Raw genomic sequence first — 19,547 nt, 5'->3', positions numbered from 1 at the left:
TTCCAATTGTTTCCTATGTTGGAATTCCATCATGTTTCTCAGATCCTCTGTTTTTTTTATCTATGTCCTCTGTAGATTAATCATGTCTTGCACTATGGGCACAATCTTTGCTGTCATCTGAGAAATTATTTCTGATTTCATTTTTTCCAGATCCTCTTTTGTTGCCAGTTCAGGGAGTCCAGGTGGTTGAGTATCAGATTGTTCCATCTCGTTTCCCTTTGGGGTTCCTGTACATGATCTGGAAATCTGTTTTTGAGGCTTGTTTACATGTCTTCTCATTTCCATGGGGGGTGGGGGTTGTGCTACTGGCGCCTGTGTGGCTTACCTCCTCTGCCCTAGGAGCAGTGGAATGGTGGCAGGGAGCCAACTGGGATTGACTCACCACCTCTGCCCTGGGAGCGGTGGAATGGTGGCAGGGAGCCTCCTCCTGGGCGCTGGGGTTGGCTTACCTCCTCTGCCCCTTAACTACTGTTCTTGAAGGAAAGAATAAGTAATTCACTAGAGCCAAACTTGTAACTAAAAATAACTCAAAATGAACAAGAATCCTGTAAGGTTTTTTAAAATTAAGCTTTATATTCAAATTATAGTTAAATATCTCATTTCACAAGCAGATATGACATTCTCAGAAACCCTTCAAGACCTTCCATAGACACCATGATTACTGGGAACAGAGAAACTCAGGGTCATTAATATGAATGTTAAGGACTTCAAGCAGTCACTGAGGGAAAAGGCCTGAATGACTATTGGTCCTGTCCGATGAAATGATTATTTCTGACAATACCTACATAGAAAAATACATCATTACCACAAAGCTAGAGATCTTGTATCCATATCCATCACTTGCATCCAAACATAAATGATTCTCCATTTGTACTTTTAAATGTATATTATTAATAGTCATTTTTTAACTAAAAAGTTAAAAACTTCAGAAATATAAATTTTATATTTAAATTCTAGTACACTGGGGACTGGAAGAGATTCCAGCTCTTTGAAGAGTCCTTATTCCTGTGGATTATGAGTTCTTCTGAGAGATTTTCATTGTGACAGTCTTGATCTCTGTGTATTCATGGAAACCTTCTTCACCCCTACAGGGAAAGAAAAAGTTACCATTAACATAGCAATGCAATTATGTGATAGTCCCTGATTTAATACAAGTATGTTCTCGCTTATCTATCTAGGGACCATGGAAAATAGTTTCTATTCATAGTGAAGGTAGCAAAACAAGAACTGGTTATACATAAGTCTCCTGTGAAAAAAAATTCTTTAAAATATCTTTCATTTAAAATAATTACATACCCTCAGTTTATTTTCATAGAAATTGTTTATTTTTTCCATTATTCTACTTAACTATATAAACTCTAGCTACTCAAAAGATAATTCAACCCACCAAGAATTTTATCATTCTTAGTACAGCTTCACATAAGTGAGACAGATTTAGTACAAGAGAAGTGGCAATAATCATTACTCAAGGGTCATTCCATAAAATTGTAAACTGAGGCTGAGCCTGCATGTATCACATGCTCTTGGCAGAGAACTGGTGATGGTGGAAAAGGACCACACTGCCATCTTCATTCTAAGGTGTCCTAATCTTTGCAGCTATGGCTTATCAGTAATTTTGATTCCTGGCAAAACAAAAGCTTGAATATTATTTTCAAATTTTGTTGCTTTTTCAATAGCTTATATGTTTTCTTTTTAGAAAGGAAAGAAGGGAGAGATGGGCCTAACTTTAGCCTTTTGGTCTTTTTACAAATGTTGATGTATTGCCTTTATACAGCCTCCTCTATCTTGTGCCATTTGCTTCTATAACTCTTAAGTCCACCTCAAATGATCTTCAATTAACATGAGTCAATGTCCTTGCATTGTGGTTCCTGTTATCAGATTTATACCTCCTACCAGTTTTGGAAACTATGATTTCCATTTACTGAAGAGGCAACTAGGTCTGAGCTCAGTTATTTTCTACATTGTTTTGATGAGAAGATCTAATTATGCACAAAACTGTGCTTAAAATCATAGCACCTACACACATGTAGGTTTATAGAGGAAAATGATCTTGATATTTCTCTTCCTCTCCTTTCTTGTGATGTAGATAAGTATGTAGCAGACATCTTTTTCTCCTGAGAATGCTAATTCTCTCACTGATATTTCCTTGGGCAATTAAGCTTTTGAAAACACATAATAAAAGCTTTAGTGAGCATGTTCTTCAATGAAATTAAAGGATTTAGATGGAGAGAGTATTCAATAAGTATTTTTATCTTCTAGGGTTAGGTAAAGTAACTCATGATTTTCACCAATAAGCTTTCCATTAGATTTTGGCTTACAAGGGCACTTGAAACTCTCTGGAGAGTAATGAGTATGATTAGTGTCACACTCAGACTGAAACAGGTCCTCCTCCTCAGGATCCCTATTCATATATGTATTGTTTCCATGATAGAACGAAAAAAACATGTTTGCTTTTATCTTTATCTTATTAAGTCTATGAGTTACTAGGTCTGTGCTTCTGAAATACTCAGTTTACAAATCATCTGAAACCTTATTCTAAAGCTGATTATGATCCACTGTGCTGGAATGAAGTCTGATACTGCACTTCTACTACAGGCCCACATAATGATCATGCTGTCCATCCAAGGCACACATTATAAGTAAAGAGGTCCTAGTAACAAGTTCTGTCTAGTTTTCCCTCTGTGGTTAGAAAGGAGTTTTGTACTAATTAAGCAGATACAGAGGACATTTGAGCTCTTGTGTAGGCACAGTTGTTTATATTTCCTTTATCTTCTTTTGAAAAGGAAAACAAAAGAAAATAACCTTGTGAGTTACTGAGATCCAATTAAATGTGAATGTCTTACCAGCCAAGTCTCAGGTGATGGATGTTCACATTTGTGAAAATCAGTCCAGTTACCCAAAGGAGGGATTTCTACCATTTAACTCATTCCAGTACCCACACTATGATCAGTTTCAAAAGTCAAGCTTTGGTTACTCAGTGTTACTACTGAACATGTTTGGGTGTGCAAGCCACTGTTTGTGGCTTTTTGTGGACTGTTCCCCACTGATGAATTCTGATGTTCCACTTTTGAGGACAAGTTATGATTCAGTTCATGTGAGTCATTTGAGGGTATTGGTTCAATTACTGTCTTTAAAATCTCCTTTAGTGAATAACTCATCTATTAAGTTCATCATATTTATTCAATAAATATTCACAATAATATTCTTAGCTGTAATTTTTGAAGTAGAGGCCAATCCCAGCACCCAGGATGAGGCTCGCCAGCTGCCATTCCACTGCTCCCAGGGCAGAGGAGGTGAGCCAATCTGTGTGCCCAGGAGGAGGCTCCCCAGCTGCCTTTCCACCGCTCCCAGGGCAGAGGAGGTAAGCCAATCCCAGCACCAAGGAGGAGGCTCCCCAGGCCACTGTTCCACCGCTCCCAGGGCAGTGGTGGTGAGTGAATCCCAGTGATCAGGAGGAGGCTCTCTGACCACCATTCCACCCCTCCTAGGGCAGAAGAGATGCCAGCAGCACACACCTCCCTCAGTGGAAATGAGGAGACACACAAACAAGCCTCAAAAACAGACTTCCAGATCACCTACAGCAACCCTAAAGGGAAATGAGATTGCACAATCTGATAGGCAACCACATGGACTCCCTGAACTGCCAATAAAAGAGGATCTGGAAAAAATGAAATCAGAAATAATTTCTCAGATAATAGCAGAGATTGTGCCTATAGTGCAAGACATGATTAATAAATCTAGAGAGGACACAGATAAAAAAATAGAGGAGCTGAGGAATATGATGGAAACAAATAGGAATCCATAGGATTCAACATAGGAAACAAATGGAATCCATAAAACAGATGCAAACAGATTTTCAGGAGATTAAAACCTCCATTGAAAGTCTATGCAACAGAATGAACCAATGTGAGGACAGAATTTTAGATATAGAAGATAAGATTGTAATTAGTGATCAAGAAAAGAAAAATTCCTTTAAAATTGTAAGCAACCACGAATAATCAATTGAGCAGCTGTTAGACGATGCAAATAAGAATAACAGCAGACTGATTGCAGTCAATGAAGAAGCAGAAGAGATTGCAGATGACATAAAAAACTGTTCACAGAAGTGATGGCAGAAAACTTCCCAAGCAGGAGAAAAGAACTTGACATACAGATAAGTGAGGCATATAGGACTCCAACTAGCCTTGAGGCATATAATTGTTAAGATTCCAGAAACCCAACAGAAGAACAAAATTTCACAAGCAGTGAGAGAAAAGAAATAAATCACATACAAAGGAAAGCCCATCAGAATCACAGCAGACTTCTCAACCCAAACCTTGGAGTGATGTATTTCAAGCCTTAAAGGAAACAACCTCCAACCCAGATTGATGTACCCTGAAAACGTATCTTTCAAAATTGAAGGTGAAATAAGATACTTTCATGATAAAGAGCATCTTAGGAACTTCATGAATACCAAACCAGCACTCGAAAAAATTTTAGACAGTATTCTAGAAAAAGTCAATGAGGATCACAAACCCAGGAAGCCCACCAGAATGAATCCATTGGGTGTGACAAATTAAACACAAAGGGGGAGAATCCAACAAAAAGAAAAAGTCATGACAAGGCTTTCAATCTTGTTATTGTACTGATTAGTATTTTTCTGATTCTAGTGTTGCACACCTTTCCTTGTGCTGTACTGGTTATTTATCATCTTCTTGTGTCTACTTTTTAACTGGGTTGTCTATTAATAAGCTGTAAGAGTTCTTTATATATTCTGGTCATAGTTTATATGCATTGTAAATATGGTCTGTTTAAGGACTACTTTTCATTTTAATGATGTCATTTAAAGTTCTAAATTTTGATGGAATCTCATTTATCAATTTTTTTCTTTTATACATCATGTGTTTTGTATCCTAGGATGTTCTTGCCTATATTATATTCATAAACATATTCCCTTATAATTTCTTCTTAAAGTTTTATAGTTTTAGTTTTTCATATTTAGCTTCATAGATGCTTTCAAGTTATTTTTATGTATGGAAATAAAGGGTTGAGGTTAATTTTTTATATATGGATACCAGGTGTTCTTGTGCCATTTGCTGAAAACACTATCTTTTCTTCTGCTCTAGAATTGAGTTTATATTCTATAAAATGTTAATGTTAAATAATCTTTCAAAATTCAGTGGACCATATATGTGTGGTTCTATTTCTAGATTCTCTGTTTCTTTCCAATATCTATATGTCTTTCCTTAAACCAACACTGCCTTGATTACTGTAGCTTTAGAAGAAGTCTTAAAATTAGGTACTAAACATCTTCCAATACTGTTTTTCTTTCCTTTTTCTTTTTACTGTTCTAGGTCTTTTGTACTCCTACATAACTTTTAAATTTCAGTATCCAATTCTTCATTTATAGCAAGTATACATAAGCCTGAATTTTTATATATACCTTGTGTTTTCTAATCCTGCTAAATTCAAATACAAGTTCTAGGGGCTCCTAGAAATTTCTTAGTATTTTCTCTGTAGATGATCATTTTGATCTGATATAAAGATTTTGTTTCTACCTTGCCAATCCTGTCCTAATTGTGTCATTTTATTTTCAGACTATTTTTGTTTAGACCTATGTTTCAAGGTTTAATGGGCAGATGAAGAGTAGGTATACCTGCCCTTTTTCCCCTCCTTAGGGAGAAAGCATTGTATCTTCTCCATTCATATAAGGCATTTTTGCTGCAAGTTTGGAGTACATGTCTTTGATCTACTGAGAAGGTTCTTTTCTACTTCTAGTCTCCTGATAGCTTTTACCATGAACAGCTGTAGAGTTTAGTCCAATACTCTTTCTCCAACTAGTGACAGGATCATATGGCTTTTTCCTTTCCTCTGTTAAAACGATGACTTTTGGGGGTGGATCTTCCAATGCTGAACCAACACTCCCATCCCTATAATAAAAGCACTCTACATACTGCCAGATCTGACTTCTAGTTGTTTTGTTAAACAAATTTCTATCTATGTTCATACTTTTTTCTTCTATTATTTTTATCCAGTTTTAGGATTAGCACAATGTTGATTTCCTAAAATGAGTGGAGAAGTGTTCCTTCTTGTTTCTGCTTTAAATATTTGATATAATTTTATCAGTTAAAATGTACACGAGCCTATTTTTGTCATATAGGTAGGTTTTTCAAGCTAGGAATATACGTTCTTTAATAGGTGCTATTCAAATTTTATATTTCCTCCAAAGTCAGTTTCATTAATTTGTCTTCCAAGGCACTTCTTAGAAGTTGTCAAATTTATTTTTAAAAAGATTTTTATAATGTGCTTTCTATATCCTTTTAAATTTTGTGGTAATGTCTTCTAGATCTTGATACTGTAATTTTAAAATGTATAATTGATATTGTGTAATAGGAAGAAAAGATCTAAAGGAGTAGGGGAAGTGGGAGGGGTAGGGAAAAGAAAAAATATGAGAAAAGGAAAAAATGGAAACAAAGTCTTTGCAAATAGGTAAAGGAGGAGGGGGTGAAGGAAGGGCAGGGGAAGGGGAGAAAATAAGAACCAAGAAACTCATGTAATGGTACAAGACCTCAATGATGAATATAACTGTATTTTATACCTAAAATGTACCAATAAACTTAATGGGAAAAAAATTTTTGAAGTAACGAAATGTTGTACTCAACAAAGCTGACATTTTTGTCTACTTCAGTTATTTTATCACTCTTGATTATTTTGTCAACATTCCTGGGAAAATGTGTTAGAGAGCTGGGCCAGCAATGAATTACCAACCCTGGAACGTAACCTAAACATTTTTGTTGCTATTTATACAAAGTAATTAGTTTTGCCAAGGAATTCTTCAGTAATTAATATTATAAAGAAAAGAAGGAAATAAGGGAAAGGAAAAACTATGAGAAAAGCAAAAAATAGAAACAAAATCTATGTAAATAGGAAAGGGTGGAGGGTTGAAGGGCACACAGGTAATGGGGAAAAAAATAAGAACCAAGATACATCATGTACAGGTACAAGCACCCAATGATAAATGTAAACATATTGTATACCTAAAATGTACCAATAAAAGAATTAAAAAGAAAAGAAACTAGAGAAAGAAAATAATCATTTTTTAAATCTTTATTTTGTGTCGGTTGTAAGCCTAGTGATTGAATATTGAGTATGTAATTTAATTCTCATATCATCTTAAGAAGAATACTAACATCTTTATTTTAAACATGAGGAGACAGAGGTTCAGAATTTGGACAACTTGAAAAAGGCCACATGGCGGGCCAGTGATGGAGTCAGGACTCAGATGCAGGCCAATCAGGCTTTGTGGGGAGTGGTGTCAGCCAAAAAGCTTCATTTTAATTTTACCCTTTGTTATAAATAGCCAGGAGACTATGTAATGGGGAACGTGTCTCCACTAACTCCGATGTTTCCCTTTAGAGTTTGCCCTAGCAACAAGGTGAACCTTCTGTAACCCCAGGAAACAAAGTAGCCCATGAGGGCGAGGAGTGTCTAGAAAACTAGCAAACAACGAAGCAGGTGTTTTGGATAAAGGTCATGGTTAATGACCTAACTCACTGAGTGTATAAAAGAGAGGTGAAAATAAACTTGCTTGCTCGGTCTTGGGAGCCCTCCCGACTCTGTCTCTTTGTCTTATTTTCTCAGTCCTCCTTTCCCCCATTCAGGAACCTTTCGACTGGTGACGGCTGGTCCTTCACAAGGCTTCCAGTATGTTTGCTCCTCTGTTTGTTCACTTCTTATCATTCACCACTGTCTATGGACTGAACAACATTCTAAGGATGGCCGAGGGTTTACACCACTTCATTAGTAAGATCCAAGCCAATTTTTCTTGGATCCAAGACATCTTAATCTGGATCACATTTCACTTTAAACCCCTGTGTCTCTAACTTCATGAAGTATGACCTTGCAGTCTGTTAGTTAATTCATATCGCGTTTGGACATTTCGAACTATATCTTTTCACAAAGTTCTCCTACCACCATAGTTATATAGAAGATGGAAAACAGTTTCATGTGTCTAGGACTCCTAGAACCTTATCATAGCAAGTAGGTAATGAATGTATACTGAGAAAGTGGACAGGTCATTCTATCATTCCTTCATTTTTCTGCTTCCCAAAAAGTATGTAATACATTGAAATTTTCCTCATTAACTAAATTACAATGCTTATAGCTATATTAATACAGTCATGGCCTTTAGAAACTGATACTCATTTTACTTCCTGTTAACAAAATGGGAAGCTTATTTTGTTTGATTTCATAGTTTGTATATGATGCATCTTGTTTCTTAATTAATTTTTATTTATTATGAAATCTAAAATATTCTAACAAGTAAAATTGTTAAATGTGGTTGAATAAAATTAATCAAGTAGGGGCTGTGGATTTAGCTCAGTGATTTCATCACCTGCTGTGCAAGAGCAAGGACCCGAGTTTGATTCCCTTTACTAAAAAATAAAAAAAAAAAAAATTAACCAAATAAAGCGCCATACTTCTTATGCATACAGATGCATGTGAAGATTAAAAATTCTACATACCTTGCTTTTAAAAGGAACTACAACCTCCTAAATGCAGCTATGTGTAAATATTATTAATCTAGTCACAACTATAAAACATGATTTCCTCAGTCAAATTTACTTATAGGTTTATATGTTAGTTCCAAAACTAACTCATTGAGATAATTTTAGATTTTACAGTCTATATCAATAGTATTTTTCTAAATGAGAACCATTCATGTTAATAGTGAAATTATTTTTGGATGAGGCATCTAACTTATTTCAGACAAGTATTCAAAGAAAGAGTACTTATATTTGCACACTTCTTACAATCACCAATGTAGTTCCTGTCTTTTCTCTGTAAATGTCTCTTGAACAGATTATGTTTATATATGCAAAACCAACAATTCTAAAATATACAAAAATTCAATCACCAATGTCAAGTGCTTAACATGGTCCCTTATGAATAGTAGAAACCTAAAAAATTATATTTCCTTTTTTCTATTGGCTTTCTGCACTTATAGATTGAATCAATATTTAATGAGCTTTTCATGTATCTGCAAGAAAGAACAAAAGCAAGCTTTCTCTATTATAGTGAACATAGACTAATTCTCAGGGAATGAAAACAATTTTTATGAAAGTAAATATTTATCAGAAAGTTTTTCTTACAGTTCTCATCCATTTCCAGACATTTTGTATCCACCAAAGTGGCATTGCATACCTCCTCCACCATAGCAATTCACCCTGGGCGGGGGGATAAAAAAGAAATGAAGTACATATCCCATGAAGAAACTTCTAATTGAATAATTTAGAAATCAAGAAAACTCTTTTTTAAGAACTTCATTCATTTTAATATAATATACTCATTGAAATTTTTAAAAAGCATTATAAATTAGAATGCAGAAAGTATAAAAATATATATGTATAAACACACAGTACCTAGAAACAAATAGAATATATATGTGCATAGTCATTTGGTAGTTCATCCTGACCCTGAGAAGTGTTGGTTTGCTGTAAGGATGGAATAGCCAATATGGAAGAAAAAGAGGAACATGGTTTGCTAGAACTTGGAATTTGTTGTATGGGTGTTCTTTATTGCTTTTATTTAATAAGCTTTTAAATTCTTTTGAAGTTTATATTCTTATACTAAAATCAATTTTCTTTTACAATTGCATTGTGTATCAAAATAACCAGTTCATTTCTTTTCATTCCTTGGTTAAATGACTTGCTTAAAGACAGGATTTTCCAAAATTTGGATTTAATTAAGAGTTTAAGAACTCAGTTCATTAAAGATTCCGGTTTCAAGAAATATTATTACAGAAATGTGTGCAAATTTAAGAAAAAAGTATGTTAGAAGACCAAGACAAAGGGAAGTAGTTAGAACATAGTTTTATAGGCAGTGAACAATTTGTTTATCTTTGAATTTCCTGCTGGCCAAAGTTAACAGCTAAAGCTAATTACCTACATGATTATCATTACACACAAATGGCAAAAAAAAAAATTAAAGGAGAAAAATTCTGACTTAAAACTTTTCCTTCTATGCTGTTATAATAGGTAGACAAAAAAGTGACCTCCAAATAAACTAATTGTATTGTATTTGAATGATTTGCTTTGATTTTGAAATAACATTCAGATGTTTTCTCAGTTAAAACACTATACGAATTCCCAGGGTTTCCGTATGTGCACTGGGCCACAGGGTTCTTTTCTACGTCTCATACTGAAGGGATAGTTTCTTATGAAATTTCTACTCTTAAGAGAATGTTTGTTTCTCTGCTTTGTTTAATTACTCTTTAAACTAAAAAATCAGGTCTCTACTTTGAAATTATTGGGAAAATTCCAGCAACTTTGGAATTCAATAATTGCCTTCTAAATTCTAAGCAGCTATTAGGTCTGAGACGACGTCAGAATATTATTATGCTGTAGGCTATAAAGTATTAAGAATATATCCCCTTTGTTTTAATAGTACAGAAATTCCTGACAGGATACCAAGCCACTCAGTTGGATGCTGTCAGAACAAGCTTTTTTTGTTTGTTTTTATGAAACATTCATGCAATATTCTGTAACTCCAAAATAAAAAAACCCAAAGCTTACATCAATAAAGTGTCCAGAAAATAAGTTTGCTATTTTGACGCTACACTGAAAATGAAACTATTTTAGTATAAATTAACAGAAAATGGAGAAAGAGTCACTTAGAGAAAATTTTGAATTCAACATTCTATTTAGCCTCTCTAGCATGGGTTTCCTCAACTGTAAAGTAGAGACGATAATATTCAATAGGGTTGTTCCTAGGCCTATGTAAGATGTGCTTGCTGAAGTATTTGACACACAAGTAAATCTTCATAAATGGAGTTAATGTTCATGTAAGCAATGGTAAGATGAAATTTTATTAACTTTATAATAGGAAAATTTTTACAGGTAGAGTATGCCTACTTCAGAAATTCAAACTTCGAAATTCTACAAAATGAAAAAAAGCTTTTGAGTATTATGTTGCTGCATTACAGAGCATTTTGGATTTTGGGCTTTGGATTTTGAGATAAGGCATACTCAACTTGTACTAATATAGAGCCAAGGTTTAGACTTCTTTACACTTTGAAATACGTTTGACTCCTAGTTCTGCTATTTATTGTGTGCTCTTGATAAAATTACTCAACCTCACTAAACTGATCTTTTTATTGATAATTCTAAGATAATAAATCATTGTAAAGTAAAATAAAATGATGAATGTAAAAAATATAGTGTATACCAAGTAGAGTGGTGCATGCTTGTAATACCAGCACTCAGGAGGCTGAGGAAGGAGGACCCCAATTTGCAGTTTGAGACCACCTTGGACTATATATTGAGACCCTACCTTAAACAAATAAACAATACAGTGGGCTTAGAGTAAATATTAACTCAATGCTGATGCCTCTTGGGCTAGGAAAAAACATTTAGAGCTGTTAATGGGGATACTTTTTGGTGTCTATATTTCTTTTTGAACTGAAATATATGTGAGAAAGAAAATAATTTTGTGCTGTCATCAGGACTGAGGGAACAAAGGGAGGTTTCACAGAGCAAAAAGTACTGAGAAAGCAGACCAGGGACTGGGCACTGGGCCGAGGAGGCAACAGTTTGAGAGGAATGGCTTGGAATTTACATCTTCTATGTTAAACTATAAAAATGGAAGAAATGAAAAAGTTCAAAGATAATGGAGATGTTCCTAAAAACCCGATACATTCTTCTAAATTATGATCTTTAGACATCTCTAATGATCCTAGAGTGAGAATCTGAAACAAGAATTAAACGTTTGCGTGGGTTCCAAATAAGCATTGCCTGAATTAATTTAAAACTACTTACAACAGAAATTTTTATTTTATTTTCTTTGTACACTTCATAGTGCTAGAAACTATGTAGTAGAACTTATATTGTGTAAATCAAACACCCAAACAATACTTTGGCTAATAATCTCAAAAGGCTAGAAAGAGTTAAAGAATTTATTCCTCTAAGGTTTTACCATGCAATATTTAGTGGTTTTGTTTTTGTGGGAGGGGTTTGTTTTTTGTTTTTGTTTTTTGCTAGTTCTGTAGCAGGCCATGAAATTTTAAATGAAAAGTTTGAGTTAACCTATTGATATAGCTAACACTGAAAAAGCACGGATTACTACCAGTCACGACTTACCACACTGTCCCCACCTGCAGAGCAGAGGAGACCATCACTGCTTTGTCAAAGTCTTTGGTAAAGATTCCTGCTGCTAAGCCATAGGTCATATTGTTTGCTCTCTTGATCACTTCATCCAAAGATTTAAACTTCATGATTTGTTGCACTGGTCCAAATATCTGTACCCCCAAGAACGAGTGAAACAAAATAAGAGGCTAAAATTAAATATTTTAAAGATGACAGTGTAGTTTATTTTTTATCTACTCACTATTCTGAATTGGGAAAGATTTTGTTTCTCATCTTGATTCTGTGTGTACAAACCAAACTAAAGACTGTAGAAATGCTAGATGAAAATAGATAACGTTCATAAGTTAAATTCTCTTTGGATCAAAGTAGGGTACATATAAATAAAACAGTATTTATTTTCTAGATGTTGGAATTAAGCTTCTAAGAACTTACAATTGAGCATCAAATCACTAATTTGAGAATTTCTTTAGAAACATTTTAAAATTTCTCCCAAATTTTCTTCATCTTCCAAGTTACTACATATAAGAGTAAGTTCAAAAAACAATGCTTGCTCTGTTTGACAAATGAATAATGATTCATAATAATATTCATGTTTTAAATATCACTGTGCCATTGACTGAAATATCGTGTATTCTACTGTACTTGGAACTTTTCATAATTAGCCCAGTAAGGTAAAACAATGTAGATTTTTATTCAGATTGTATTCTATCATCAGATTCTACTCTGTAACTTACATATGCTAAACACAGAGGCTGGTTTCTCCAAGAACACAAGTTCTGAATGCCCTGTACTAACCAAAACATGAGTTCATGGCAATGGTTATAATCACAGGACAGAACATCAAAATCACAATTTGTTTAGTCCAGTCTAACTCACTCATCACTTTTACTAGACTCTACTTAACACAGCTTAAACTCAACTCATTTTATGTTTCAGCCTCAGTAAGGATACAACTGATTTTCTCCTAAAAATAAACATCAAAATTTCAATTATACATTAACTGAAATGAAGTGAAGGAGGGCTCCTCTGAGTGCTACCAGAATTTTCTGGGACATGTGAATCAGGATAGGCAAAACTCTGAAATGTCAAATGGTTTTTTGTGTTTACCACTGATTTACAAAGTACAGGGATGGCGGCTACTGTTCAGGAGAGTCTGAATGTGAGACCAAAGGTTTTAAATCTAATCGCCATATTGTGACCTTGGAATGGGGCAGCTATTGCAATAAATGTGCTCATATTTTACATAATTTTAATTCAACACAGTGCATGGCTCCAGGCTGTCACTTTGAAGAACAAGCTAGCTATTCTACTTTGTATAGTGTAGGAACACAGTACATGTTTTCCTTGATAGAGGATTTTTCCAGTAGACATTTTTTATCTGCTATTATTCAAGATATGCAAGAATAACAGCTCTAATCAGACAAAGCTTTATCAATAAATGAAAAAATTATAATTCAGTTGATGACTGAATTTCAGTGGAAAAACTAAGTATGTTTGATCATCCATATACATTTGCTTTTATTTTTGTTTTTCCTATTTATTTCATCTGTTGGCAAGTCTGACTAAAGGCTTTTCTTCTTCATTTGAAGATATTTGAGGGTTAAGGAAAATAACCTCAGATTCTCTGTCATAGCATGGACATGGATGAAAATATCAGAAAGGATTATGATCCAGTACCTTTGGGCTGTCAGTGTTTTTTTATTGCACTGTATGACACAACACTTTCATGGTCAAAGGCAGTGCATCTATCTCTGCATTGTGAAAAACCCTCACTGTGTACGAAACACAGTATTTACCATTCCTAAATGCAAACTAGCCCTTCTTAGTTGTAGGACATATCTCTGGATAACATTTTTATTCATGTTATTTAGTTGATGCTCAATAAATATTTAACTATAGTATGTAACATATTGTACAATATATTAACTATACAATAAGTATATATGCTATATGTAATACTATGAGTATTCATCTATTACATTTTACCCAATCTTCATGTGCTCTTGACTCCAGATTTTTTAAGGTGTTAGACTTAATTTTGTGTATAGTAGTTCAATATATATATATATCTACAGTTTTGTAAGTAAAGCATGTTGTCACTGTGAGCGCACATGAATCTTTCACACAAATTGTATATATAATTATATATATATTTGTGTATATGTGTTACATATGTAATGAATACCCTATTTTTATACCTGTGTATGTATAGTTATGAATCCTCACACCAGAAAAACATGGGGCCATATTCATATGGGAGGAATGAAGTTGTATATTTATAGATGAATGTTATTTTCAAATGTGTGGATGGATTTTATGCAGAAAAAATCCACAGGGCAAATGTGGCATCAATAGACAGGATTTAAGCATTTATTTATTTTGGTGCTGAAAACATATTCAATACATTGCTATTCTAGTTGTCACATTAGATCTACAATAGATGTACAATGTATCTCTTAAACTTATTCCTCCTGTGTAAGATTCTGTGTCCTTTGACCAGCATCTCTCTGATCCTCATCCCCACTTTCCCACAAAGCCACTGCTAACCTCCATTTCACTCTCTGCCTTCTATGAGTTTGACTCTTTCAGATTCAACCAACAGTTGAGACTTATTCACTATTTGTCTTTCTGTGCCTGACGCCCATCACTGAACATGTCCTCTAGGTTTATTTGTGTTGTCACAAATGACAGGATTCTTTTCCATGACTTCACAGCTGTGAAGCAAATCCCTGAAGATTGTTGAGCACCCAAGCCTGTGTTTGGCTGGAAATTTTTGGCAGGACCAGTGGATCTCTTACTATTTTTATTCTTAGTCCTGTATAATTTAAACCTTCATCAGTAGCAGAAACAAAGGGTAACATTTTCAGAGAAAGATGTTCAAGAGCTGATAATATTAAGTGGGCAGATAGTACACATAGGTACAGGGAAACAAAGACTACAGAGGGCAATTAAGCTGTTTACCTCCTCTTTGGCAATGCGCATCTCATCTGTCACATTGGAGAAAACTGTGGGCTGGATGAAGTAGCCTGTGTTCCCCCAAGGGCCTCTGCCCAATTCCAGTTTGGCCTCTTGTTTCTTCCCACTCTCAATGAGGTCGAGTATTTTATCATACTGTTCCTTGTCAATCTGTTTAAAAATATCATATGAAAAGGAATAAATACCAATTAGCAACTTACAAAGTTAATGCATTACTGGGTCTATTATTGAGGTCTAAATAGTCTAGAACATTGCTATTGAATTTAATACTGAACAAAAACAGCTAGCAGAAATTCAGAATCATTTTTGGGATACATTTATTTCTAATACATTTTCAGGAAAGAAATTTTGATATTTATACTTACTACCTACGGTTTTGTAAGGAAAGCGTATTGGTACTGTGAGCATATATGAACCTTTCACATAAATGTCATTTATTTACTGCAGAAGAAAAGTTAGTTTAAGATATTACACATTTACTGGGATACTGTAGTCCTAACTGAAATAAAGGGAGTGGAAGCAGAAAAGAGAGTTTGACCTTGATTTCATTAGACATGGCAGTTGGGAAGCTGATGCTTTTTCTCTTTAAGAAGACTCCTATACTGCATCTGTTTGGATCTTCCAATCCCCCCGATTGGTCCTGTCTGGCCTGGTGCCTGCCCTTGCAGACCACATTCTGACCACAGTCTGGGCTCCTCCTCAGCTCTGGTCTGTAGATTGGATTCAATTTCTGGTCAGCCTCAGTTGTCATTTCCCTGCTCTGTTAAATGGGTCACAAGTAAGTATACAACAAGTATTACAGAAGTGAATATTAAAAAATAATAACACATCTAAAAGGGGGAAAGAGCTCAGAGTTCTGACTGGGAACATCAAGAGCACATACCTCTCCCCCATGCATGGGAGGAGGTGGCTGTTATCTCAGTTCGCATATTTACAGGTTGAATGATTGAGTGACCCTTGGCTTCACATCACTGGTGAAGACTGCCTATCCCAAGTGCGGTGGGGCTAAGCATTAAAGGAAAAGCAAGCAATTCAGGAATAGCAATTTGGCCTGATTAGTTTTATTTCACCATAAATACAAACTTTCTTCAAAAAGTTTCAGATTAACCAAGGATAAACTTGGCTTTCATTTTGGACCGCAGTCACTGTTCAGTAATGCTTGCATGTACCAGGGGCTCTTTGCTATGAGATGAATCATTGGATCATGGACTAGTCTACAAAATGTAATAGGGTATGACATAGTTGCAATCATCTCAGAGTTTATCGTTTAGTCAGTTTGAATGTGGAAATTCTTTGATTCCTTAAGTTTGATGGATTGAAAAAAATAAATTGAAAAAAGTCATAGACATATCCCTCAAATTATTTAGAAACCACACATGAACAAGAGCGATGGGAGTAGATATATAGAGTCAATAACATACATATACACCACACACACACACACACACACATAATTGTCACCAAGGTATAAATAGAGGCCTAATTTTCATTTCCTTAATAGACATTTGAGCATACACAGTACTCTGAAGCAAGCATTCTGATGAATGCATTCCATAGATGAACTCATTTTAGTGCACTATAATCCCTTCCGTTTGTAGATAGGGAAGTAGAATCTGAATATATATATATATATATATATATATATATATATATATATACACACATGGACTCCAACAGTCAGATAATTTAAGATTGTAATCTTCAAAATGAGAAAAAAACCTCAACATTCTTTTAAAGATTATTTGTCTTAAAGAAATATTTTGCCAATTATCTTATGTATAATTCTTTTGCTGTGATAATAAATGAAGAAGATTCTGTAACTATATTTTAAAAACCTCAGTTCCCTCAACCACCGGAGGATGAGGCATTAGGCTAAAGATTAGTGAGTGAGAGCTTCTCTTCCACAAGCACTTTCTTAAAACTGAAGAAAAAATTTAAGGGTAGTAGTCCCAGGGGCTTCTCAGTTCTTTGTTTTTAAATTCCAATATACCTACTGATTGTACTTATTCAGTGCAACTTGTGATAAAACTCTATTCATGGATTGAGAGTAAAGTCTTATGTTAGTCACTGGATTAGCTATTTTAGAATCTTGTCTTTAATATCTTCTTCTTAAAAATAATGAGATATTTTTCTACATTTTTTGGTTGATATTGGGATTGTGCAGACTTATTAGGGGAGGACAGTATTGTCCAACCACTGTTCAATATTAATTATGTTAGCTATTTTTCTTGTCTCTGCTTTTTCTATCAATAGAAAAGTTCTTTATCTTTTTATAGGTAGATAGATAGACAGATAGATATTTAGAGAAAAAACCACAACAGAACACAAATTGAATATGTTTTTGGTATCCATTTGAGGATTCCAGGAATGTAGTTCACTGGTACTGTGCCTGCCTGGCAAGCCTAAGGTCCTGAGTTCGATTCCCAGAACCAGAAAAAAAATAGGTACAAATTCCATATGATGAGTATTATCTTTATATATCTTTAAAATGTACCAATAAATGTGCTATGAAAAACAAAAAACAAAAAATTTGAAACTGTTCATATGTAGTCATTAAACTCACAAAGAAATATAAAATGTATTTTAATCAAATCAAATTATAACCCTGCTTGCCAGTTATTTTAGGGTGTCGAGCTGTCAATAGTTGACATCATGTAAGTGCTAAAGTTTTGCTACTTGGACACTTAGGAAGAATAGGAAAATCCAAGAAAGTTTTCTAAGTTACCTAGAAGGTAAACTGTGAGGTCAGAGAACCTGTCTTCCTTGTTCTTCCTAGCATTGCTTTGTGCCTATCTCATTGCTTCTCAGGGTTTAAATGATAGTAGTGTCCACAAAATGTTGGATAATTGTTTATTTTTGTTTAAATTTTTACATAACTTTATTATCAAACACACACACATAGAAAAATTAAAACCATTCAAAGAAGAACAATTCAAGGGGAAAAAAACCTACAATAATATTCAAATATGAAACTGAAAAGCACTTAAACATTTTTCCGTATAACTTAAAGAAGCATCTCAAGCACCAACATGACAACAGAGAATGTGATTTGTTTCAGAAAGATCCCCAAAATCAACACTGAACAAATAGTGGTCTGGAAAAAAATTCCAGTTAGCTAGCAGACTCCACATAAGCCAAGCTTCTCCCTAATTTAAATTTCGACACAGTCATATGACATGCGATGGAAACACAATCCGAGAAATATGTTATTAGGCCATTTCATCTGTGTGTATCCTTAATTACACTTTCAGTTTCTCACACTAGAGAAACTATTCGGTATTTACATATATGTGTCCTATTTATTTCACTTAAGAGTATAGCTTCAATATGCACCCATTTAGCTATAAATGTCTCTAGTTTCTCATTCTTTATGGCTGAGTAGTACTCCACTGTATAAAAAAACCACATCTTATTTATCCAGCATCCAGTTGGGGATCTTCCCAAAAGAATTAAAAGAATCATACCACAGTGATATATGTGCACCCATGTTTATAGCGGCACAGTTCCTAATAGCGAAAGCTTGGAAAAAGCCCAAGTGGTCATCAACAATAATTGATTATTTTTGCTTAGCCAACTGGTTAAGAATAGTTTGGGTTCAAATCAATAGCATGGAACAGTCTATAATATCTGGTATGAAAGAATGAAGTCTCCAATCTTACTGTGCAGTCTTTAGAGCACAACTGATTAATAGTAGCTCTCTTGGCACCATGGACCAGTTAATTCTTTGTCTTGGGGCTCTTCCATGCCTTGTAAGGTGTTTAGCAGCATTACTGGTCTCTATTCACTAGATGCAAGTAGAAGCGGACCTTCCTAACAACTATGACAAGTTAAAATATCACTAGACATGGCCAAAGAGTCCCTATGTAGGGAGTCACAATTGCCCCTATTTGATGATTACTACTCTAGGATAGGGCACCAAAGGGATAGAGGAAACTCAGAACCAAAAGTCCAAGATCTTGAATAACAGATGACAAAGAACCTTGCAAGGAAGAGGGAAAGGTGATCTTTTATAAGACAGTCAGATACTCTTATTGATTATGCTTCTAGGTAAACAAGAAAACCAGGGAATTCAGAGGAATGACTGGGATTTCTGAAAATCAGGATCTCCGAGGACACCTGCACTACCATTAGAAGATGAATGTAACTGACAGATGTGAAAAGAATTCAAGGGTGTTCTCGCTGTCTGTATCTGTAGAATGTCAGCTGAGAGGAAGGGCTAATTTTGAGGGAGAAATGATAAGAATGCATAGGAACTTGCAAGTGGACAAAAAATTGTCGACAATGAAAAGATGTGGGTGAAGAAAGCAAGAAATTAATATTGTTTGTCAATATTCTCCATTTTTAATACCTAGCGTGGCTCTTAAATCATTTCTAGACAGGAAAATCAGCAACACAAAAAAACAGAATGAGGTCACGCGGAAGACGCCAAATCACCCCACTGCAGACAGG

The 19,547-nt window shown here is 34.7% G+C and overlaps 1 pseudogene across 1 annotated transcript in view; it reads right to left on the bottom strand.

Moving 5' to 3' along the window:
• Window positions 1-548: 548 nt before the first annotated feature.
• LOC101705109 (aldehyde dehydrogenase 1A1-like) overlaps window positions 549-19,547 on the bottom strand; it is a 64,223-nt pseudogene continuing 45,224 nt past the window's right edge. The window contains exons 10-13 of the transcript XR_015440123.1: window positions 15,084-15,248; window positions 12,117-12,274; window positions 9,132-9,206; window positions 549-1,085 (exon numbers count right to left, since the gene is read on the bottom strand). The product of XR_015440123.1 is annotated as an aldehyde dehydrogenase 1A1-like (transcript). The remainder of the gene's footprint in view (window positions 1,086-9,131; window positions 9,207-12,116; window positions 12,275-15,083; window positions 15,249-19,547) is intronic.

The sequence above is a fragment of the Heterocephalus glaber genome, unplaced genomic scaffold (genome assembly GCF_053883595.1).
Source record: "Heterocephalus glaber isolate CG9 unplaced genomic scaffold, H.glaber_assembly_v1.0 deba00001481, whole genome shotgun sequence".
Taxonomy (NCBI): Eukaryota; Metazoa; Chordata; class Mammalia; order Rodentia; family Bathyergidae; genus Heterocephalus; species Heterocephalus glaber.
Note: the sequence above shows the minus strand (reverse complement) of the source record. Positions and strands in the feature narration are given on the sequence as shown.